The following is a 25,136-nucleotide window of genomic DNA, read 5'->3' as shown; positions in this document are numbered from 1 at the left end:
ACACTGTCATTACTGTAATGGTTATTTCTCAAGGACAGTGCTGAAGTTTCAATACAAAAAAAAGTCAAGAATATTTTGCGTTAACCTTGTCTCTGATTCAAACTTAGGCCTAATTCTATTATTGAAACGAAAAAGAATGAATATAACTTTTAGATGTCATCTATGTCACAGAATGGAAATAAGAATCAAAATGATAATGAAATATAAGCATCAATAAATTCTTGACAGAAATTAAAAGCTAAGGCTTTCTCAATCGAGATGTTCTTGATAAATAAAACTAAATAGTTATAAGAACCGAGCCTGATGGAATGAATCCACGAAATGAGGGGCGGTTTGGCTAAGGTAGATTGGGAAACTACATTAAAAGATATGATGGTAGATAAGCAATAGCAAACATTTAAAGAAATAATTCAGAATTCTCAACAAACATCTTCTTCTTAGGCAGTCCCTCGGAACCAAGGATGACTGTCTTCCACACGAAAAATTAGTTCTCAGGTGACTGATGAGTCCAATGCGGGACCTACAGTCTCTGTCACAGGTGGGGCAGACGGTGGTTGAAGGGGTGGGTAGGTGGGGTGCTTGGGTTGTGTGCGCTCCCTCCGTTGTTTGCGCTTGGCTTCCACTTGCTCCCGGCGAAGAGACTCGAGGTGTTTGCCGCCTTCCCTGATGCTTCTCCTCCTCTTTGTGCGGTCTTGGGCCAGGGATTCCCAGATGTTGGTGGGGATATTGCTCTTATTCAAGGAGTCTTTGAGGTTGTCCTTGAAGCGTTTCCTTTGCGCACCTGGGGCTCTCTTGCCGTGTCGGTGCTCCGAGTAGAGCGCTTGTATTGGGAGTCTCGTATCAGGCATGCAGACGATGTGGCCCGTCCATCGGAGCTGATCGAGCGTGGTCAAAGCTTCAATGCTGGGGATGTTGGCCTGAGTGAGAACAATGATGTTGGTACGCCTATCTTGCCAATGGATTTGCAGGATCTTGCGGAGGCAATGTTGGTGGTACCTCTCCAGTGCTTTGAGGTACCTGCTGTACATGGTCCATGTCTCTGAAGCATACAGGAGGGCGGGTATCACTACTGCTCTGTAGACCATGAGCTTGGTGCTGGGTTTGACATCCTGGTCTTCAAACACTCTCTTCCTCAGGCGACCGAAGGCTGCACTGGCACACTGAAGGTGGTGTTGGACTTCGTCATCGATGTCTGCCTTCGTTGACAGTAGGCTCCCGAGGTATGGAAAGTGGTCCATGTTGTCCAAGGCCTCGTCATGGATTTTGATAATTGTGGAGCAGTACTGTGTGGTGGGGGCAGGTTAGTAGAGGACCTTTGTCTTACGGATGTTTAGTGTAAGGCCCATGCTCTCGCATGCTTCGGTGAAGATGTTGATGATGGTTTGGAGTTCAACCTCAGAGGTGTGCAGACGCAAGCGTCGTCTGCATACTGTAATTCAATGACAGAGGATGGGACGAGCTTGGATCTGGACTGGAGGCGACGGAGGTTGAATAGTTTCCAGTTTGCTCTGCAGATTAACTCCACTCCAGCGGGGAGCTTACTGAGGGTGAGATGGACCATTGCAGCCAGGAAGATCAAGAAGAGCATTGGTGCGATGACACAGCCTTGCTTGACCCCGGTCCATACGTGAATTGGGTCTGTGGTGGCCCCATTGGTCAGGATCACAGCTTGCATGTCATCGTGAAGCAGGCAGAGGATGGTGACAAACTTTTGAATGCAGCCGAATTTGAGGAGGACACTCCATAATCCCTCACGTTTGACGGTGTCGAAGGCCTTTGTGAGGTTAAAGAAGGCCATGTACAGCGGTTGGTGCTGTTCCCTGCATTTCTCTTGTAGTTGATGCGCGGTGAAGATCATGTCCATTGTGTCCCTTAGTGGGCGGAATCCGCATTGCGACTCTGAGAGGAGCTCTTCAGCCACTGGGAGAAGGAGACTGAGGAGGATTCTTGCAATGACTTTCCCTGTTGCAGACAGCAGGGAGACTCCTCTGTAATTACCGCAATCGGACTTGTCAGCTTTCTTGAAGATGGTCACAATTACGGCGTCTCTGAGATCCCCTGGCATGCTCTCCTCCTTCCAGATAAGAGAAATGTGTTCATGTATTCGTACCAATAGTGCTTCTCCTCCATGTTTTAGCACCTCAGCAGGGATTCCATCTGCTCCTAAGGCCTTGTTGTTCTTCAGTTGTCGGATGGCCTTTTCAACCTCATGCCGGGCTGGGGTTATGCTGAGGTGGTGGCGGGTAGCATGCTGCGGGATGGAGTTGAGGACACTCACGTCGAAGACAGAGTCTCGGTTAAGGAGATCTTCAAAGTGCTCCTTCCAGTGGGCACTGACTGCCTCTCTGTCCTTGATGAGTACCTCTCAGTTCTTGGCCCGCAGTGAGGTAAGACCTTGGGTGCTTGGGCCGTAGGTGGTCTTGACTGCGCTAAAGAATCCAAGCATGTCGTGGTTGTCAGCTAGCTGCTGGATCTCTTGCACTTTCTCCACCCACCATCTGTTCTTTAGGTTGCGAGTTTTTTGTTGGACCTTGGCCTTCAGGCATTTGTAGAGCTGCTTTCTTGCTCTTGAGTTCTGTTACTGTTTCTAGATCAGGAATGCCTTTTGCTTGCGGCTTATTAGCTCCTGGATCTCCTGGTCGTTCTCGTCGAACCAGTCTTGGTGTTTCCTGGTCGAGTGAACGAGCGTCTCTTCACAGGTGCTGGTGATGGAGGCCTTGGGCTGGATTTTCATTGAGGAGGCGGGACTACAACTTTCGGGTTGTAGTCCTGCCTCCATCGAGTTCTAGCCAACCCACATGATTTTAGCTTGATTGACCTTGTTGAGCCCGCCCAGCAGGCTCAGCAGGCCAATTAAGGGCCACCCGGCAACAGGTGACATCAGAGATTGATATTTCATCTGTCAAGACCTTTTGACAGATGAAATATCAGCATTCGACAGCTGTTTGAAGCTGTCAAACACTGACAATCTGTACTCCAAGTTAATTCCTTCCTCTCAGGATGATTTAGAGATCTCTCCGGAACAGAAAGCTGAATGCTGCAATTTTTGACAGCTCGCGGCCATTCTGTTTTCTGTGCTGGTGAGATGAGGGACTCCCGAGACATGAAGGAAGGAAGGCTGTAAAGGTAAGTAAAACTTCTTTAAACACTTTAAACACACCAAACACACTTACCTCTGCACTCATGCACCCATCACTCAACTGAACATCGGACATCTCGACCCCTCCAAGCCCTTCAGCCCGATGGCCCGTCTCGCTAACTTGGCGTGGTTTGGAGCCATTGGGAATCCCACACTTCAAGAATAAAAATAGGGATTAGGCTAAAAACTGCCTGTTAACTACCTGTTAACAGGCAGTTAATTGGCACTAAGCCCCTTCCTGCCTCGGGGAGGCGGGTCCCAGTGCGGATCGGGTACCCGCCTCCATTGAAACTGGCATGGAGGCAGGTTGGGGGCGGGCTGGGTTTGTGCCCCCCCGATTTCAGGATTTTAACCCCCCACACGCCTCCAATCCCGCCTCCACGGCCCAATGAATATCCTGCCCCTTGAGTGCAGACCAGGCGCTGTGGACACTCTGGGCTCGATTTTCATTGAGCTGTGGAGTCAGGCTTGGAGGCATGCGGGGGGTTAAAATTGCAAAAACTGGTGGGCGGGACCCCGCCCCGCCTGGTTCCCGACTCTGAGCAATTTTAACTCAAGCGTGTCTGATGGTCCCGACTCCGTCCGACATCCAACAGGCGGGATTGGTCTTTAAGGCCCTTAATAACCACTAACTGGCCTCTCTAATCCTATTTTAACAGGCCCATGCAAATTTAACCCTTTTCCCATGTAAAGCACGCCTGGTGGGAAACACGAATGTGAAACCTGGCGGGAGCACTATTGGATTGCTGACTATCAACGGCAGGTCAACCATTAAAGAGGAGATTTGATCACCCATCATTTGCAGGTGGCAGGACTTAGTGGTCTCAGGCCTGGGGCAACTTTTACAAGGCTTAACCACACCTGTGGAAGGTTGGAGCCTCACACCTATCTCCAGTGTGGCGTCCTGGGAAGCCCCTCTCGCCACCTTCACTCAGCGCTTCCTCAACAGAGACATATACTAGAAGCATGGGAGCCATTTATTTCCTTCCCATCTGGGCATTAGAGGAGCTCGAGCACCAGCCGCGGCACCAGCAGAACCAGGAACAACAGCAGCACCAGCAACAGCAGCAGCAGCAGAAGCGCCAGGCAGCTGTTCACCCACCTGAGGCTGCACAGGCCAGAAGGGGCCAGTGCCTGGAAGCCAGTCGGCGCAGGAGATACCCCCCAAACAGGGTCTACAGAAGCAGGGTCACCTATCTCAAAATGTCTGAGCAGCAGTGCCAAAGGCGAGAGGTAGTGACTGACATCTACGCAATGCTACAGCAAGACCTGCTGCCCAGAGGACCAGGTGGACATGCATTACCACTGGCCGTCAAAGTCACCACCGCACTCAACTTTTTTGCCTCAGGCTCATTCCAGGGATCAGCAGCAGACATCAGCGGCATCTCCCAGGCGGCTGCACGCAATTGCATCACGCAGGTAACCGATGCCCTCTTTGCCCTCGTGCACAATCACATCCATTTCACCAAGGATCGAGCAAGTGTCATGGCACGAGCGGTTGGATTAGCTCATCTGGCAGGCTTTCCAAGGGTGCAGGGCGTCACTGACTGCACACATGTGGCCCTTAGGGCACCCCATTGCAATCCAGGTATTTTTGTCAACCGCAAGGGCTTCCACTCCCTTAACGTTCAGCTGGTGTGTGACCACAAGAAGGAAATCCTGCATGTTTGTGCCATGTACCCTGGCATTTGCCATGACTCCTTCATACTGCGCCAGTCTAGTGTGCCTCCACTATTCAGTCCGCCAGACCAACTTAACGGAAGGCTGCTTGGAGACAAGGGCTATCCCCTGAGGACGTAGCTGATGATGCCGTTGAGACCATCCAATGAAGCTGAGGAGAGCTACAACTCCAGCCACATGTCCACCAGAGCCATAATCGAGCAAACCATCGGTTTGCTGAAGATGCGCTTCAGATACCCGGATAGATCAGGTGAAGCCCTGCAGTACTCCGCAGCCAGGGTCTCCAGAATCATTGTGGTTTGCTGTGCACTTCACAACATGGCATAGCGTCATGGCTTGCAGATTCCTGAGGACAAAGTGGCTCCTCAAATATCCTCCTCAGGTGAGGAGGAGGAGGAGGAGGGCAAAAATGAACATCCTGCAGAGGCCCATCAACCAGCGGCAGCATTACGCAAGAACATTGCTGCCCAGAATGCAAGGAACGCACTCATCCTGGCCAGATTTGCTTAGCCTAGTCAATCAAATACTTTTGCCTCGCAGCTTCTTACCAGAGCATTGACAATGGCCAAGAACCAGAGGATTCCTAACACTCTGACCACCATACTGACAGTTACAAGTATTCCTAAGGGCTCAATGTGGAAGTCCCAATAGCGAAATGACAGACGCCACAACTGCAACATTTGCCATCAGAATTTTTATGTACAATTACTACATGATGGCATTTTTACACTAAACACAAAATTGCACCCAAGTGACTACCCTTGTGGCTATTTGTGCAGTACCTTGCTCTTACACGTGCTCCTGCATAGTGCTTCCCCTGTGGCTTCAGCAGATGTGGAGGCCCCTTGCTCACTTTCCTGCTGCTCCTGTCTCGACACCTTTGGCGGGCGTCCTCTGGGATTGCGAGCCTGTGAGGGCTCGTCAACAGTCTGCTGCTGCTGCGGCTGTGCAGGGGTTGAGACGTCTATCTCACTTGTGTGTGGACTTCACTGGGGCTCTGATCAAGGGCTCTGCAGTGGCATGGAAGTGTGAGCGCTTGGAGAGGAGCCCCCACTTCCTTGATGTATGCCATCAACCTCCCTCTCATGGGCCAGGTCCCCCTCAGCGCCTGCAAGTGGCTGGAGAGCACCTTGCTGCACATCAGGAGGACCATGGGGACCTGTATCTGCAATGGCAGTCCTACTCAGAAGGACTTCCATGAAGGTCTGGTTTCTCTGTTCAATAGATGCCCATCGCTCCTCAAGAGATGTCATTCTATTCTGAACAATGACAATATTTTCCATACCCTGGCGACTAAGCTCCTCCATGGCCGTAGCCCTCCTCTCCTCTACCATAGCCAGCCTTGCCACGGAGGTAGCAATCGTTTCCACGAAGGTAGCCATCTTTTCCGTGGTGATGCGTTCATGTGCCAATGACTCCACAAAGGCTCTGCTCATGTTTGCTATGGACCCCTCCATTTGCTCCACACTTGCAGCGACCCTAGAGACAAAACCTGCCAGAAACTCCTGCATCTGTGCCTGGAGTTCCATCACCTCTGAACTTATGGATGGACCCAGATGCAGTGGGTCGACATGCTAAAGAGCCGAGCTGGCATAGAACTGCATACACCGACTAGGACTCTCCACTGCTGTCCCTGTCTCCACAATCTGCTGATGCTCACTTGTGAGCTGTGATACACCAGGTGACAACAATACTCTATGTCCCGAAGCTCCCACCGAGGTGTGAGTGTCTGCGCTGGTGCTGGGTGCGCTGAATTCTGCTGATGCTGCGCCCTCAGAGGTTGTAGCTTCCAAAGAGGAGTCTGGCTGCTCAGCCTCTTCTTCTTGGCTTGTGATGGTCCTGTGGGGGAGTAAAGGAAAGAGTCAGAGATGTGATGCCAAGGCTACATGCACATTGCTTTTTGCAGATGCTCATAAATCCATCTGTTACAGCTTCACAATCATTATCAGCGATTCATGCAATGTCAAAGAGAGAGATGGGAAACGTTTCTGTCACCAGCTTGCTGTGTTGCACCCATCTGTCCGTTCCCCATGCGCGAATCATCCTCAATGCCCATGATTTCCAGGGGATCAGGTGGGCTAATGAGGCTGTCCCTGCTCCTGTCCTGGCTCGCTCTCTTTTGTTGTGAGCTCTCTTTTCCTGCAATGAGGGAGACAAGTGGAGGTTGAGTGAGAATGAAGGAGTGAGTGTAGAGATTGCATAGCATAGATACTTAGAAGGAGACAAAGATGGAGTGAGGTTGCAAGACCAAGTGCCCTCGGTGTGTTGTCAGTTGTGTTCAAAGCATCAGAGTGAGAGGGAGTGTGAGGGCTGCATGGTGGAATAGTTAGGTGAATGTGAGCATAGAGAGAGAGGGAATGGGTAAGGGTGCATGGATGTCAGTGTCAAGTGGGATGTGGAGGAAGAGATTGCTAAAGCTGAGTGCTGGTGAGGAAGGGCAATGTGGATCAGATTGAGGGTGATGGGAAATTCATACTCATTTTTCCTGCACTGTATCCAGGTTCTGCGGGTGACTCCCAAGGAGTTGACCTCCTCAGTCACCTGCATCCACACAGCCTTGGTCTGAGTGGGAGGCCTCTTCCTCCCTGATGAAGGGAACAGCACCTCCCTGTTGGCCCTAGCCCCATCAACTAATGCCTGCAGTGCCGCCTCGTCAAAGCGAGGAGCTGATCTTGCCCTCCCGCTTGTCATCTTTCCTGCAGGTCCCTCTGACACCAAATGGAGAAAGCTTGGAAGCCTGCAGAAGAAGCAAGGCTTGCTGTGGACCTTAAATGCAGCAGCAATGATGACATCATCGGAGGGGACTTTTAGTCATGAAAAATCCATTTGCCAAGGGTTCCCACACGTTGGAAATCAATTGGCCAATTGAGTTGAAATTGCATCAATCTCCCACATCCATTTACAGGAAACTTTTTTTTATCCGGCACGGATGGGACCGACGTGGTGCCGGTTCATCAAAAATTCCGGATAACCGAACGCTATAGTAAAAGATACGGAGCTGAGAGCTCCGTATAAAGCAACAAACCCTGTTGCTTAGCAACAGGTTCAAAACAATGGCCACAAGTTGCAAGCGTCTCTGTAGCTTAGCAACAGCTGCAGCCACACCCTTGCACAGCAACACATGGAGGAAGGCAAGTAATAAAAGTTACCTGAACCTACTCCTGAATTTTGCCGGTTAACCGAGATTTCCGGTTATTTAGGTGCCAGTAAATCGAAAGTTTCCTGTAGATTCGTGTGGGAAACACAAAATTCGGATAACATGACAATAGCCTGCACCTGAGTTAAAATCCAGCCCTCTGTGTCTCTGAATCACTGCGAGTCGTCAGGTTGGTTGTGAGGCACAGGCTGAATAGAGCTTTCTTAGCGGGGCCTTTGAGTGCTCCAGCGTTGATTTTCCTGCAGCATTGCTTCTGTTGCCGCCGCTGTTTTGGGGCTACGTTGATGGAGATGACAGAGTGGATTAGGCAGTGGTCTGTCCAGCAGTCATCAGCTCCTGTCATGGCAGGGGTGATGCGGATGTCCTTGCAGTCCCTCGCTCGGATGATGACGTAGTCCAGCAGATGCCAGTGCTTGGAGCGAGGGTGTTGCCATGAAGCCTTGTACTTGTCTCTCTGACGGAACAAGGTGTTGGTTACGACAAGGCCATGTTCTAAGCATTTCATCAGGAGGAGGGCACCGTTGGAGATGGCTTTCCCTACCCCCCCCTTTGCCGATCACACCTCCCCAGAGGTCTGTGTCCTTTCCAACTCTGGCATTAAAGTCACCAAGGAGGATCAGCTTGTCACCCCTTGGAACTCGGGACAGGGATTGTTCAAGGCTGGAGTAGAATTTCTCTTTGGCCTCATCTGTGGCTTCCAGTGTTGGGGTGTACGCACTGATGACCGTAGCACACTGATTCCGGGCTAGGGTGAGCCGTAGAGTCATGAGGCGCTCATTTATTCCACAAGGGGAGTCTCTGAGATGCCCAACTAGTTCATTTTTTAAGGTGAAGCCTATCCCATGGAGGCGGCGTTCTTCTTCAGGTTTTCCTTTCCAGAAGAAGGTGTAGCCACCGTCATGCTCCTTGAGCTGGCCTTCCCCTGCCCGCCGGGTCTCGCTTAGGGCGGCAACGTCTATGTCGAAGCATCTGAGCTCCCGGGCAACGATAGCAGTACAGCATTCCGGTCTGCCACTGTTGGGGTTGTCCATGAGGATCCTGACATTCCAGGTCCCGAACTTCATTTTAAAGGGTGGAAGATGCCTATGTGTGAATTATTTTAACGTGGGGTGACCGTTGCACCCCAGCTACCATGCCGGCTTGACAGAGCAAGGTCTTGGTCCAATGGCAAGGGGATCCAGGACGATTGGAGACCAGGCTCTGCTACATCGGCCTAGCACACACACACAAACAAACTCTTACTGTCCTCCTCGCCTCCTTCCCGCTGGTCCTCTCTGCCTGGGTTTCATAGGCTGCATTGTGATCCTCCTGACCCCGCTGCTGGTCCATGCTGCGCCACTCCTGGGCCTCGACCTCACTGCTGGGCCTCGTCCTCGCCCCTGGGCCTCATCCTCATTCCTGTGTCCCGACCTCGCTCCTGGGCCCCGACCTCGCTCCTGGGCCTTGTCCTCACTCCTGGGCTCCGTTTTGCTCCTGGGTCCTGTCCTCGCTCCTGGGCCTCGACCTCGCTCCTGGGTCCCGACCTCGCTCCTGGGCCTTGACCTCACTCCTGGGTCCCGTTCTCGCTCCTGTATCCCGACCTCCTTATAGTGTGCCTCCTTCCAGTGCGGGTGTCCCGCGGTGTCTCCTTCTAGTGAGTGTGTGCCTCGATGGAGGTGATTTTCATTCAGAAGTTAGGAAGGAGGCGGGACTACAACTTTCGGGGTTGTAGTCCAGCCTCCATCGAGATGCGGCCAATCCACGCGATTTTAACTTGATTGGCCTTGTTGAGCCCGCCCAGCGGGCTCAGCGGGCCAATTAAGGGCCACCCAGCAACAGGTGACGTCACAGACTGAAATTTCATCTGTCAAGACGTTTTGACAGATGAAATATCAGTGTTTCACAGCTGTTTGAAGCTGTCAAACACTGACAGTCTTACTTCTAACCTGAGTCCTTCTACACAGACTCAGTTAGAAATCTCACCGACACAGAAAGCTGCAGGCTGTCACTTTTGACAGTTCGCAGCCGTTCTGCTTTCTGTGCCGGTTAGATGATGGACTCCCGAAACCTAGAGGAAGGAAGGCTGAAAAGGTAAGTACAGGTAATTTAAACTTCTTTATACACTTTAGACACACCAAACACACTTACCTTTGCAATCATGCACCCATCACTCACCTGAACACCGACATCTCAACCCCTCCAAGTACTTCAACCTGATGGCCCGACTCCTCTAACTTGGCGTGGTTTGGAGCCGTCGGGAATCCCACACTTCAAGCTTTAAAATAGGGATTAGGCTAAAAACTGCCTGTTAACTACCTGTTAACAGGCAGTTAATTGGCACTATTCCCTTCCCGCCTCGGGTAGGTGGTTCCAGTGCGGGGCGGGTAACCGCCTCCTTTGAATCTTACATGGAGGCGGGTTGGGTACGCGATGGTGCCGGGACCCCCGAATTCGGGATTTTAACCCCCCGCACACCTCCCAATCCCGACTCCACGGGTCAATGAAAATTGACCCCGATGTCTCCTTCTAATGAGTGTGTCCCGCGGTGTCTCCGTCTAGTGATTGTGTCCCGCAGTGTCTCCTTCTAGTGAGTGTGTCCCGCGGTGTCTCCTTCTAGTGAGTGTGTCCCGCAGTGTCTCCTAGTGAGTGTGTCCCGCAGTGTCTCCTTCTAATGAGCGTGTCCCGCGGTGTCTCCTTCCAGTGAGTGTGTCCCACAGTGTCTCCTTCCAGTGAGTGTGTCCCGCAGTGTCTCCTTCTAATGAGTGTGTCCCGCAGTGTCTCCTTCCAGTGAGTGTGTCCCGCAGTGTCTCCTTCCAGTGAGTGTGTCCCGCAGTGCCTCCTTCTAATGAATGTGTCCCGCGGTGTCTCCTTCCAGTGAGTGTGTCCCGCGGTGTCTCCTTCTAATTAGTGTGTCCCGCAGTGTCTCTTTCCAGTGAGTGTGTCCCGCAGTGTCTCCTTCCAGTGAGTGTGCCCCACAGTGTCTCCTTCTAATGAGTGTATCCCGCGGTGTCTCCTTCCAGTGAATGTGTCTCGCGGTGTCTCCTTCTAATGAATGTGTCCCGCAGTGTCTCCTTCCAGTGAGTGTGCCCCGCAGTGTCTCCTTCTAATGAGTGTATCCCGCGGTGTCTCCTTCCAGTGAATGTGTCTCGCGGTGTCTCCTTCTAATGAATGTGTCCCGCAGTGTCTCCTTCCAGTGAGTGTGTCCCGCAGTGTCTCCTTGTATTGAGTGCTTTTATGGAGCCACTCACACTCAGCAAACATACAGGAATAAAAACTCTGTGGGAAAAGTGGCTAACCAAAGAAGTTAAGGATAGTATTAGATTAAAAGAAGAGGCTTACAATGTTGCCAAAAAGAGTAGTAAGCCTGAAGATTGGGAGGGTTTCAGAAATCAGTAAAGGATGACCAAGAAATTGATCAAGAGAGAGAAAATAGAATGAGTAAACTAGCAAGAAATATAAAAACAGATTGTAAGAGCTTCTACAAGTATGTAAAAAGGAAGAGAGTAGCAAAAGTAAACGTGGGTCCGTTAGAGGCTGAGACAGGAAAAATTATAATGGGGAATAAGGAAATGGCAGAAACATTAAACAAATATTTTGTATCTGTTTTCACAGTAGAAGACACAAAAACATACCACAAATAGTGGGAAACCTACAGTCTAATGAGAGTGAGGGACTTAAAATAATTAATATTAGTAAAGGAAAAATACTGGAGAAATTAATGGGACTAAAAGCAGACAAATCCCCTGGACCTGATGGCCTACATCCTTGGGTTTTTAAAGAGGTGACTGCAGAGATAGTTCAGGAGACTGGTTGCTGGGATGAAAGGGTTATCCTATGAGGAGAAATTGAGTAGAACGGGCCTTTTTCTCTGGAGTTTAGAAGAACATGAAATAATCTCATTGAAACATACAAAATTCTTAGAGGGGTTGATAGGGTAGATGCTGAGAGGCTGTTGCCCTGGCTGGAGGGTCTAGAACTAGGTGTTATAGTCTCAGGATATGGGGTCAGCCATTTAGGACTGAGATGAGCAGAAATTTCTTCACTCAACGGGTTGTGAATCTTTGGAATTCTCTACTCCAGAGGGCTGTGGATGCTCGGCCATTGAGTATATTAAAAACTGAGAGCGATAGAATTTTGAAAACTAAGGGAATCAAGGGATATGGGGTAGGGCGGGAAAGCGGATTTGAGGTAGAAGATCAACCATGAAGGGCTAGAGGGGCCCTATGGCTTACTTCTGCTCCTATTTTTTTATGTTCTTATGTTCTTAATTCCCAAGGAAAAGAGAAAGGAAATAGATAAGGCACTGTTTAATATTTTCAGAATTTCATTATCATTATGAGGCTGAAAATCCTCTGTCCCCACTGCGCCAGTGGAAATGTGGTAGAACAAACAGTGGCGACCTTAGCCCCTGGAGCATTACCCAAGTCCTGGGGAATAACAAATGTTATCCCAGCACTATCCTGATTTTCAAGAAGGAGTAAAATATGAGCCTGGAGATTATAGACCAATTAGCCTGACATCTGTCATGAAAAACTGCTTCAGAGAGAAATACAGGATGCTATCAATGCTCAAAGACCATAAGGGTTGGTCAGCATGGATTGAGAAGAAATAAGTTATGTTTCACTGATCTGGAATTCTTTAAGGAAAACAAAATATTTGCATTTATATAGCTTTATAGCCAATAAAGTACTTTTGAAGTGTAACTGCTGTTGTAATGTAGGAAAGGTGGCAATTTCAAAGTTTAATTGTGTGCTTTTAAAGAAGATTGAGGCACATGGAATTAAAGAAAACTGGCTTGGCAACGGGAAATTTTAAAATGGTGACTTTTTGGGGGCAATGGCCTGGGATTTGTGCTGGGTAATGACGGCAAACTGTCAGCGTTCACCATCATTACCCCTCTGAAACTGACCGCAACTTCAAGATTTAGCACATGCGCACCTAAATGCGGAAATCCTAAACTGGCGGTCAGTCGTTCACTGCTCAGACACAGGTTGCGCTGTGGACCTCCCCCCCCCCCACCACACAGCTGGCAATCAGTGAAATCAGTGGAACTGACAAAAACTTGAGCTATTCCACACTAATATTGCTGTTAAATATCCCATTAAGTGTTAAGCCTTGTTGGAATAAGTGTAACTTGAGTTTTAACAGCATGTTGATTGCTAATCAACCATTCCAGTCCTGAAAAACTAATTTTTATATTTCTGGATTGTCATATTTCTCCATTATGATAAAAAGTACAATTTTTTAAAAGAATTTTTTAAAAGTTTGTCCATGATATTTCAGTATTTACTTTATCTCCATGTGAAAGTCTCAATCTTTATTTCACTCTCTGTAACATTTTTAAAAAGTGAGGATAAAAACTGCTTTTTATTTTTTCATTTGCTGTCTGAGAATTCTTTAATGTGATTGGCTGCTTAGAGAGTTTGATGAAGTCATGGCTGCATCGCACTAGGAATCCCCTATTCACAGCACTGCAATCAATTACACAACGTGAAAACTCAAGTTTTCACTACAGAAATCCCAAGATCTCTGTGGGCAGTTTTATTCAAGGTCAGTGGCGAGCACCTTTGCTTCACTGCTGACTGCAAATTGTGTGCCAACAACTAGTGGAATTCGGGAGCTGTCTGTTCTTGGTCTTCTGCTGTTCCCACTGTTCAGAAATGATTTCAGGAAGGCATTTCTACTAATATCATAACATTTGCTGATTGTACTAAGTTATGTGGTTAGGTGACAAGCATAAATTGCATTCAAAAAGAGCTGGACCAATTAAGCAGAATGCTAACAAATGGCAGATGGCTTTTAACAGAAAAGTGTAACTCAATGCTTATTGGAAAAGGAAACACATATGCATATTGAAGGGTTCATATTGTGCAAATCTATTAGTAAAGGTGGAAAAGGTGTGATTATTAATCATTCTTTGAAAGCTTGCAATCAATGGGAATGAAATACTAGCACGCATCTCAAAGGCATTGAACTGTAGGGCTGATTCTGTGCTTTCATGCCCACAGGAAGTGCATTACAGAAACTTGCAGGAACACAGCTCTTAATTTATTGTCCATTAAATTTAATAGATGGAAAATCATGGGCTGTGTGCTCATGATTTGTTGCGATGCACTTACCAGGAGCTCAACAAAATAGAATCGGCCCCATGATGAAAGCAAGTTATTTTAACTTTATATGGATTATTGGTGAGGCTATATTTGAAATACATGGTACACTATGTGTAGTGACATTGTAAACCCATTCATTAAATGACATAATACACAGAGAAAATCTTTCTCCATTATATAAAGTTTTAGGCACCTTGGGGCTGAATTTCCTCTCAGATTACTGTAGTGTATGTACCCGTCTACCTTTAAGAGAACTATTGTATGTAACCGTTCACCTTTAAGAGAACTATTTTAGGTGTGGCACTACTTTGTTTGGCTTCTGTATACTGTAATACCGACGGTGACCACACCAGTATATAAGCGTTGTGTCAGGATTTATTGGGCAGATTTGCCCTGACCTTCGAATAGTAAAATCCTGTTTTAAGTTACTCTTGGAGTCTGTGTATTAATTAACGAAACAACCCACAGACTTTACAGTGGCGACGAGTCCGATCGTACCCTGCGGCAACAATACTTCCGAAGCAGTTAACGAGCGTCGAGAAGAGGCAACCGCCCTCGTCGTTCTGCTGGGAGAAAACTCGAGGCTGCAGAACTAGAAAGGAAGCAACAGGCACTGACTGTCCCTTCTGCCACGGTGAGGAGTGAGCCGATCAGCACGAGAAGCAAGGCGGCCACGGTGACTGTGAGTAAGGGAAAAGTAAAAAGAATAACCGGAGGATAAGGGCGGTGCACTCGACCACGGTCGAGGGGGAAAGGAGCCGGACAGAAGTCGGGTCCAGAGGCACTGAGACTGGGGCAGCGTGGAGCAAGGAAGCCGCGGTACAGACAGGCTGGGGACGCAACGGCATCGTGAGACAGCTAGACCGCAACCGGCGAAAAAGGCCGGGCAGCGACCGAAGCCACGAAGCGCTGCGACCGGGAACGTAGGCGCGGGAAGAGATAAACTCAGCCGCAGCCGGGGAGGGAAGCACCGGACTGCGAGAGGGCTGGGAGGCGCGATTGGGAGCCGAGCGAGCGGGAGAGGCAGAGCCGACCAAGGGAGACTGAGCGAGAGCCAGTCCAGTGGCTGAAACTGTTCTCCGTCAACGGGGTGTACCCAGTGCCGGTAGAGCCGAGCGAGCGGGAGAGAGACAGAGCCCGAGCAAGGGAGACTGAGCGAGAGCCAGTCCAGCGGCTGAAACTGTTCTCCGTCAACGGCGTGTACCCAGCGCCGGTAGAGCCGAGCGAGCGGGAGAGAGACAGAGCCCGAGCAAGGGGAACTGAGCGAGAGCCAGCCCAGCGGCTGAAACTGTTCGCAGTCAACGGGGTGTACCCAGCGCCGGTTGCCCTGCCGAGAAAAGGGAAAGCACTGAAACCGACGCGCAGGCTGTGAACCTGAAAGCCAGCGGCCGTCGCCCGTGGGGAAAGTGTACCCCTCCCGCCAGGGAAGAAACGCGGGAAGCTGCCATTAGGCGGGGAAGAAGACAGAAGCGGGAAACCACCATTGAAGTGGGCGGGGAGAGAAGATAAGTGCGGGAAACCGCCATTTTCGCGGGAACCGCCATCTTGGAAAAAAAAAAATTTTAAAGAAATAATTTGTGGTGTTTATCAGGAAGAGAGGAAGATGCCTAAGCGTGGTAACATCAACGATTTTAATTCCAAGGTAGAAGACTGGGCCACGTATGTGGAACGCATTGAGATCTATTGTGAGGCCAATAAAATAGAAGAAGATGACAAAGCTATAACCTTGCTAAACTCGATGGGCGCGAAGACATACGGGCTCTTGAAGCATCTACTATCACCGGCTAAACCGACGGATCAGACTTTCGATGATATTGTGGCTGTTCTGAAGGATCACTTGAACCCCACACCGTTGATGTTGGCGGAACGATTCAAATTCTATGCGAGAACGCAACGGAAAGACGAAAGCAACGCAGAATACTTGGTCGAACTGCATAGACTAGCGAAATACTGCCAGTTTGGAGGGAATCTGACAGAGGCATTGCGAGACAAGTTCGTGTGCGGATTGGCAAAGGAAGGAACGCAAAAGCGACTACTCGAAGAGAACGACCTTACACTTGACAGGGCTGTCCTTATTGCAGCATCGCACGAAGCCGCAGCGAAGGGAACTGCGGAAATGCAGCTAAAGACAGCGGCACTCAGTGTGGATCAAATTACCTCGACAACAACAAAATGCTATCGTTGTGGGAAGACAACACACGACCAGAACCAATGCTGGTTTAAGAACCAGGAATGTAGGAAATGTGGCAAACTGGGTCACATAGCTAAGGTATGCCGGTCAGGGAAGAAGACCAACAACCAAAGGACCAACAACCAAAGGAAGCCATCACAGGAAAAGTACAACAAGGTACACAAGGTGGCTGAGAAGAGTTCAGACGAACAGAATTCGGACTCAGACCCAAACGGCCAGGAGCTGGGTAGTCTGAGAATTCACAATGTGAGTAAGAAAGCTGACCTACAAACTATCTGGGTCATGCTAAAAATAGCTGGAGTCCAAGTGAAAATGGAGTTGGACACTGGATCAGCTCTATCAGTCATAAATCGAAGGGATTACCACCGGCTATTCTCACATATACCCTTAAGAGATACCAAGTTCGTATTGCAGACATACACGGGGCATAAAGTATACCCCATGGGAAAGATAAGAGTCAAGGTGAGAGATAGGGGTAAAGAACACCCAAGAATGAACTTATACGTACTACCTGAGGGAGGACCACCACTTCTAGGACGGGAGTGGATCAAGAAAATAGACATGGAATGGCACTATCTAAAAGCCATAACGAGTGAGGACTCGGTGCAGACAATCAGCTCAGATTCTGAATCGGATGACGATAAGACCAACCCAAATGTGAAAGACAAGGCTAAAATGGACTTGCCGACTAAGGTTGGAAAAACGAAGGCATGCAGAAAGGCTTATGCTCCAGAGAAGAACAAAGTTTCAGAACAGATCTCCACCGAACAACGACAACATAGTTTGACAGAGAATTCTGAGTCTGTTCAGTTTAAGGACATATCCATGACGGAAGAACACCGAGCTCGGACTCAACTTTATTTCAAATTATGACAACAATTAGAACAATTGAGTTACCGTCTCGTACAAGAGATGAAAACAATGAAAAAGTTCTATGACACCGAATGGGAGAATCTGGAAAGACAACAGAAGCAGCTAGCTCAAGCAGAGAGCGACCATAGAGCCATCGTGACCAATCACCGATCACATCTCCCTTATGATGTTCAGGAGTTAGAATATTTGCAGAAAGAAGCAAATGAAGAGGAATCTTCAGGAAGCCAGGATTTTATTCCAGTTCTTCTCTACGACTCCTTACAAGCAGAGTTTGAGAAGTTGAAGGAACAGTATGAACAGGCCCAGGCTACAATCCTGGAAGGGGTTCGGAGCTCTCAAAAGTTTGGGGAATAGTTGAGATTGCAACACAGATTTTACGGGGCTGCCGAAAGTACGCTGAATCACGTCAATGTGAACTACAGAATGTTGAAACAGCTGCTCCAGTAGAAGGATTGAATAGCCCGATCAATCAATCCCCGATGGAAGGGGAAGTATTGGAATCACAAATGAGGTCATTAGTGAAGGATTGGCAGGAAACCCAGGAAGAGCGGGATGAATATGAACGCATGAAGAAGTCTCTTCAGGAAAGATGTCTAGGGAGGGAACAACAGTCGGCTAATGTCCAGTTGGGTAAGGAAGGAGTAGCAGGCCCTCTCGCTAGACTAGCTCAGGACGACACCGAATATTACCATGACCTGTTGAGTGACACGGAATATTACGATGACTTGGTCTGCCCAGCTTGTGATGAAAACTCCCAAAGTGCAGAAATCAGGATGAAACACTTAAAGTCTAAGGAACATAGGGAGATGGTGGCGCTACAGCTGGCAGTGGATAAGGGAGCCCCGAGAGTCTCCAAGAAGCAGAAAAGAAAAAGACGAAGCAGAAGACGATAACCATCTAAATCATTATCACTTCTATCAGATCATGCACGTGGGCCCTGCGAAGGGGGCCAAATCAGTTGGAAAGTAGGAAAAATTACCAAGGCAGTCCAGCTGTTTGTAAAAGTCAGCACTGCTGGTTCTGCAGGACGGAAGTTCAAGCTGTTAAGCCAAGGGAAAGACTATTGGACGAGTCACGCTAGAAATGTGAACCGGCTACACCACAGAGATGTTGTTCGGACCGAGTCAAGACCAGAGACTGGATCTGTGAACTGTTCCCGCAGAGACTGAATCTGTGAACTGTTTCCCGCAGAGACTATATCTGTGAATTGTTTTACATGAAGTTGATTATATGTTATGTTTAATGGGGAATAAGTATGTTGTAAGCTAAAAAGGGAGGATTGTAGTGTATGTACCCGTCTACCTTTAAGAGAACTATTGTATGTAACCGTTCACCTTTAAGAGAACTATTTTAGGTGTGGCACTACTTTGTTTGGCTTCTGTATACTGTAATACCGACGGTGACCACACCAGTATATAAGTGTTGTGTCAGGATTTATTGGGCAGATTTGCCCTGACCTTCGAATAGTAAAGTCCTGTTTTAAGTTACTCTTGGAGTCTGTGTATTAATTAACTAAACAACCCACAGACTTTACAATTACCTTGTGATTTAAGGTCCTGCAGAAGCTTAAAGGGGAAGTCATTGTGTTACTTCCAATTGGCAGTGCAGGAAGAGTTTTAATGGCCTGCCATGTCAGCCAAAGCAAAGAAACCACCCAGATCCTTCAATAATGAACCATACTAAAAATGCCTGCCATTTATAATTACCTCCTGCCCACAATGTCTTAAAGTAGTTTAAAGTCTTACCCTGAATACCTGTGAGGCCATGGAACACTCTTTATACCCTCAGCCTTCATCTGGAGCTATTCCTTCACTCATATCCTTACGCATTCAGTACATAAGATGTCCATTGCATTCGCCTCTCATCATTCCCATAATAGGCTTCATGCTGACACTTGTATATTACTACATGGCAAGGTAACATAAGCTATTTCTCACTTGTATTTTTTTTCAAGGATAAGACACCCCATAACAAGAGAGAGAGAGAAGAGAGAGGGAGCAACAAAAGGCGCAGCCCCACAAACCTGTTACCTCTTAACCTATAGGAAGAAGAAATACAGGAAACCATAAGGGGGAGTCCGTCATGGTGCCAGAGATTGAGAAGTAGGAAGGCAGGAGCCATATCCGGATTCATGAGGCACTCTTCCTCCTCTTCCTTCTCATCCTACTGTAACACTCAGTGTCTGCAAAGCATATCATGAGGCTTTGGATCATATATCTCCTTTGACTGTAAGCTGGACACTATTGTAACCTGCCTTTGTCACTTCTTTCTTTAGAGGATGAACAGCCAGGCCCTAATGCATCCAGCCATGCCAGAACATAGAAGCATAGAGGATAGGAGCAGGAGTAGGCCATTTGGCCCCTCGAGCCTGCTCCGCCATTCAATGAGATCATCCAAATTCAGTACCCTGTCCCTGCCTTCTCCCCATATCCCTTGATCCCTTTAGCCTTAAGAAATATATCTAACTGCTTCTTGAATATATTTAATGAATTGGCCTCCACTGCCTTCTGTGGTAGAGAATTCCACAGGTTCACCACTCTCTGGGTGAAGTAATTCCTCCTCATCTCTGTCCTAAATGGCTTACCCCTTATCCTTAGACTGTGACCCCTGGTTCTGGACTCCCCAGCCATCGGGAACATCCTTCCTGCATCTAGTCTGTCTAGTCCTGTTAGAATTTTATAAGTTTCAATGAGATCCCCTCTCATTCTCCTAAATCCAGCGAGTATAAGCCCAATCGACCCAATCTCTCCTCATACGTCATTCCTGCCATCCCAGGTATCAGTCTGGTGAATCTTCGCTGCACTCCCTCCATGGCAAGAACATCTTTCCTCGGATAAGGCGACCAAAACTGCACACAATTCTCAAGATGTGGTCTCACCAAGGCCCTGTACAACTGCAGCAAGACATCCTTGGTCCTGTACTCAAACCCTCTCGCTGCGAAGGCCAACATACTGTAAGGTTCGCAAAATTCTAGATACCCCCAAACCAAGAAAAGAAGAGATTTTGGACTGTTTAAAAGAATATTCAGCCAAAAAGGGGCTTAAAGTTAAAACCCCAGGATTTTGGTTATTTTAAAAAGGATATGTCCAGGCCTGTGGAAGGCTGTGACAAAGGGGTTGGGATGAGCCTCTGTAAAACAAACAGTTTGAGTATTGACATGGGCCAGATTGTCTGGGAATGTTCTGGACTGTTTCAGGTATTCATACATAATGATAATAGGCCTACGGAAGGACAGTTCCCGCCAAAATTACAGAGCCATCAAGAATATGAATAATACAGTACATGCCACTGATCAACAAAAGAGACCCTGACCCCAGGAGGAGAAGACAATCGAACAACAGTTTAAACCACTCAGAGAAACACCCAAAACCACTGCACACACCTAAACCAATTTCGAAGCAATCCCAAAACTAGTTACAAATCAATTAAAGATAGATGGGACCAAGTCAAAACTTGATAAAGAACTTAAAACTATTAAAATTAACTAGCCCACCAAAATTAACAATGGGCCTGAGAAGATTTGGCGGGCAGATAAACAAAGCCTCAAACGGTATAATTGAGGCCTGCTTTTACACAGAAACAGTCAGAGAGTCATACAGACAGTCAGTGAAGGTTATTCAGACGGTGTGTGAACTTAAAGGTACAGTTCATACAGAAAGAGGCACAGCTCATTCGAAAGACATCAGCCTCGGGACAATCAATCGATGGAAGGACAACAGAAGGAGAACAGAAAGGAATCGCAGCAACCAAGTGCCCCAAGAAACAAAGTACCAACAATATTACCAACAACTAGGTAATATTGGGCCACTGCGACCAACAAGAAACCAACCTGGAAGAAACCAAAGATTCGCAAGTTTGTTTCCACTCTACAAGCTATCCTGACTTACCCCTGGGTAAGATTTGATGAAAAAGACTCTAAACCCTATACCTAACCAAAGGAAATTGGGTACTTACCTGATAAATCCAAATACGTGACCGACCGCATCAGCAGACACGCGAAGACTGAAAAACCAATGCAGGTGAAGTCTTCCACCACGTCCGGGGTACGGCAGGCCCCAACAACCACACCTAAAGAGAACCTCGAAATCGCGAACCTCTACAACTGTCAAGGAAGTCGTTTGGTGAGCATTTCCCTGGACCTCTGGTGTACAACTTAGTTAGTGTAGTGGGATTGGGAGGGGTGAAGTATTCTGTCTATTGCTATTCTCCCTCGTATATTCCGAAGTGTTCCCCCTTTTAGAGTGATAAGATTATTGTGTTGTGTATATTTTCTTGTCTCAAATAAAAACCAAAGTTCTTGTATCAAGTACAGTTGTTTGCTGCAATTTCATTACAACCCCCAAATAAGTCCAGGTCTAGAACCAAGGGAGTGGGAGCGATTCGAACTGCTCAGGAGTCAGAGGCAAAGCTGACCACACACACCACCCCTTACAATTCCATTTGCCTTCTAAACCACCTGCTGCACCTGCATGCTTACCTTCAGCGACTGGTGCACAAGGACACCCAGGTCTTGTTGCACTTCCCATTCTCCCAGTCTATTGCCATTCAGATAATAATCTGCCTTCCTGTTTTTGCCACCAAAGTGGATAACCTCACATTTCCCAACATTATACTGCATCTGCCATGCTTCTGCCCAATCACCCAACCTGCCCAAATCATACTGGAGTTTCTCGGCATCCTCCTCACAGCACACACGCCCACCCAGCTTTGTGTCATCTGCAAACTTGGAGATATTACATCTAGTTCCCTCATCTAGATCATTTATATATATTGTGAATAGCTGCAGTACCCCACTAGTCACTGCCTGCCACTCGGAAAAAGACTCGTTTATTCCAACTCTTTGCTTCCTGCCTGCCAACCAGTTTTCTATCCAAGTCAATACCTTGTCCCCAATCCCATGTGCCTTAACTTTACACGCTAATCTCTTATGCGGGACCTTATCGAAAGCCTTCCGAAAGTCTAAATACACCACATCCACTGGTTCTCCCTTATCTATTTTACCAGTTACATCCTCAAAAAATTCCAGTAGATTAGTCAAGCATGATTTACCTTTTGTAAACCCATGTTGACTTTGTCCGATCCTGTCACTGTTTTCCAAGTGCTCTGCTATTACATCTTTTATAATGGACTCTAGCATTTTCCCCACTACCGATGTCAGGCTTACATTATATATTATATACAGGCTATAATTCCCTGTTTTCTCTCTACCACCTTCTTTGAATAGTGGGGTAACATTAGCTACCCTCCAATCCATGGGAGCTGTTCCAGAGTCTATCGAATTTTGGAAGATGACCAGCAATGCATCTACTATTTCTAGGGCCACTTCCTTAAGTACCCTAGGATGTAGATTATCAGGCCCTGGGGATTTATCGGCCTTCAATCCCGTCAATTTCCCTAACACCATTTCCCTACAAATACTGATTTCTTTCAGTTCCTCCCTCTCATTAGACCCTATGTTCCCCGACATCTCTGGGAGGTTATTTGTGTCCTCCTTTGTGAAGACAGAACCAAAGTATGTATTTAATTGGTCTGCCATTTCTTTGTTCCCTATTATAAATTCCCCTGATTCTGACTGCAAGGGACCTATGCTTGACTTCACCAATCTTTTTCTCTTCACATATCTATAAAAGCTTTTACAGTAGTTTTTAAGTTCCCTGCAAGCTTACTCTCATACTCTATTTTCCCACTCTTAATTAACCCCTTTGTCCTCCTTTGCTGAATCCTAAACTGCTCCCAATCCTCAGGTTTACTGATTTTTCTGGCCAATGTATATGTCCTCTCCTTGGATCTTATGCTATCCCTAATTTCTCTTGTTAGCCACGGTTGAGTCACCTTTTTTGTTTTATTTTTATGCCAAATTGGGATGAACAAATTCTGTAGTTACTCCATGTGATCTTTGAATGTTTGCCATTGCCCATCCACCGTCAACTAATTTGGTTAGCCCAATCTATATGTAGATTAAAGTCACCCATGATAACTGCTGTGCCTTTATTGCACGCATCTCTAATTTCCCATTTAATGCCATCCCCGACCTCCACATCAGAAATCTTTAAAAGCCAGGAACTTATGAGAACCAGATCACGAGGCTCATCAATCAAGGCCTGATAGAAGCTGACCTTCCAGACAGCAGGTTCCTCCTCCTCCTGTGCCATCACCAACTGGCCCTGTTAACCTCTTCTGTCCCCTCCAGCTCATTCTTTAAGTCCACCTGGATGGATGTCTTTGGGCTGTTGTGAGGGATTGAGGGAGTAATGGCACATGATGTAACACGCAAATAGAGGTAATATTATAGATATGTGAAGAGAAAAAGATTGGTGAAGTCAAGCGTAGGTCCCTTGCAGTCAGAATCAGTGGAATATATAATGGAGAACAAAGAAATGGCAGACCAATTAACTACTTACTTTGGTTCTGTCTTCACAAATGAGGACACAAATAACCTCCCAAAAAATGTCGGGGAACATAGAGTCTAATGACAGGGAGGAACTGATAGAAATCAATATTTGTAGGGAAATGGTGTTAGGGAAATTGATGGGATTGAGGGCCGATAAATCTCCAGGGCCTGATAATCTACACCCTAGGGTACTTAAGGAAGTGACCCTAGAAATAGTAGATGCCTACCTGGTCTCTGGGAGCCTTTTGCACTGCCGCCGCTCGGAGATTCCCGCCAACTCGCGTTCCGCTCTGAGGCAGGTGCAGCAGGCGGTTAAGAAGGCAAATGGTATGTTGGCCTTTGTAGCAAGAGGGTTTGAGTACAGGAACAAGGATGTCTTGCTGCAGTTGTACAGGGCCTTGGTGAGACCACATCTGGAGTCTTGTGTGCAGTTTTGGTCACCTTATCTGAGGAAGGATGTTCTTGCCATGGAAGGAGTGCAGCGAAGATTCACCAGGCTGGTACCTGTGATAGCAGGAATGACGTATGAGGAGAGATTGAGTCGATTGGGCTTGTACTCGCTGGAGTTTAGAAGAATGAGAGGGGATCTCATCGAAACTTACAAAATTCTAACAGGACTAGACAGACTAGATGCTGGAAGGATGTTCCCGATGGTCGGGGAGTCCAGAACCAGGGGTCACAATCTAAGGATAAGGGGTAAGCCATTTAGGACAGAGATGAGGAGGAATTTCTTCACCCAGAGAGTGGTGAACCTGTGGAATTCTCCACCAAAGAAGGCAGTGGAGGCCAATTCATTAAATATATTCAAGAAGGTGTTGGATATATTTCTTAAGGCTAAAGGGATCAAGGGATATGGAGAGAAGGCAGGAACAGGGTACTGAATTTGGACGATCAGCCATGATCTCATTGAATGGCGGTGCAGGCTCGAGGGGCCAAATGGCCTACTCCTGCTCCTATCTTCTATGTTTCTATGTTTCTATGTTTCAAGCTTTAGTGTGGGCACAGGATCCCATGCCAAACAATATACTGCACAAGACAACTTGAGTAGAGGAGTCCACTATCCACATTTGCATTACCGTGCTGGGTGGTTTGTAACACTGCAGTCTACCATGGAGCATGCCCACCATGCTAGTGAGGGTCTAAGGGCAGTCAGGGGTTCTCCTACAAATGCTCTGACTGCTGCCATAGAGACCAGAATGGAACAGCTTATCTCCTCCAGATTCCACAGGCTTGGGAATTATTTAGAGCGAACTATACTACAGGGCTTTACTAATCTCAGTAATGCCATTAAGTCTGTTGACATGCAAATCAGTGGCCACGATGTGCCAGCATCCAGTAATGAGGGCATGTCTGGAATGGACATAAATGATGGTGCCATCTTTCAGGCCACCAGCACATCATGAAACTTCCGTCTGCCCCCACTGGAGGTGCAAAGTGGAAAAATTACTTATTTAATTTTATGTTCTTAAAATTGAGATCATTATTTTGTCTCATATGTCTCCAAGTGTACTTTCCTTGCTTTTGTTTTTCCAATTTACTCCCTTTTCTCCTGAGGATGGTGGGTTTTGCTGTGGTATGCCTCCATGCCTGTTGCAGCCATGCAATGTCTTGGCCAA

General features: G+C 47.6%; 1 pseudogene; it reads right to left on the bottom strand.

Annotated features, from left to right (window-relative positions):
• The window catches only part of LOC147124419 (uncharacterized), a 156,726-nt pseudogene extending 147,421 nt beyond the window's left edge, over positions 1-9,305 (bottom strand).
• Between the last annotated feature and the right edge of the window lie 15,831 nt (positions 9,306-25,136).

Source organism: Somniosus microcephalus, chromosome 1 (genome assembly GCF_052327205.1).
Source record: "Somniosus microcephalus isolate GS21.2 chromosome 1, FLI_Smic_1.0, whole genome shotgun sequence".
In the NCBI taxonomy this organism is placed as follows: Eukaryota; Metazoa; Chordata; class Chondrichthyes; order Squaliformes; family Somniosidae; genus Somniosus; species Somniosus microcephalus.
The sequence above is the reverse complement of the archived record's forward strand: the minus strand, read 5'-3'. Positions and strand labels throughout refer to the sequence as shown.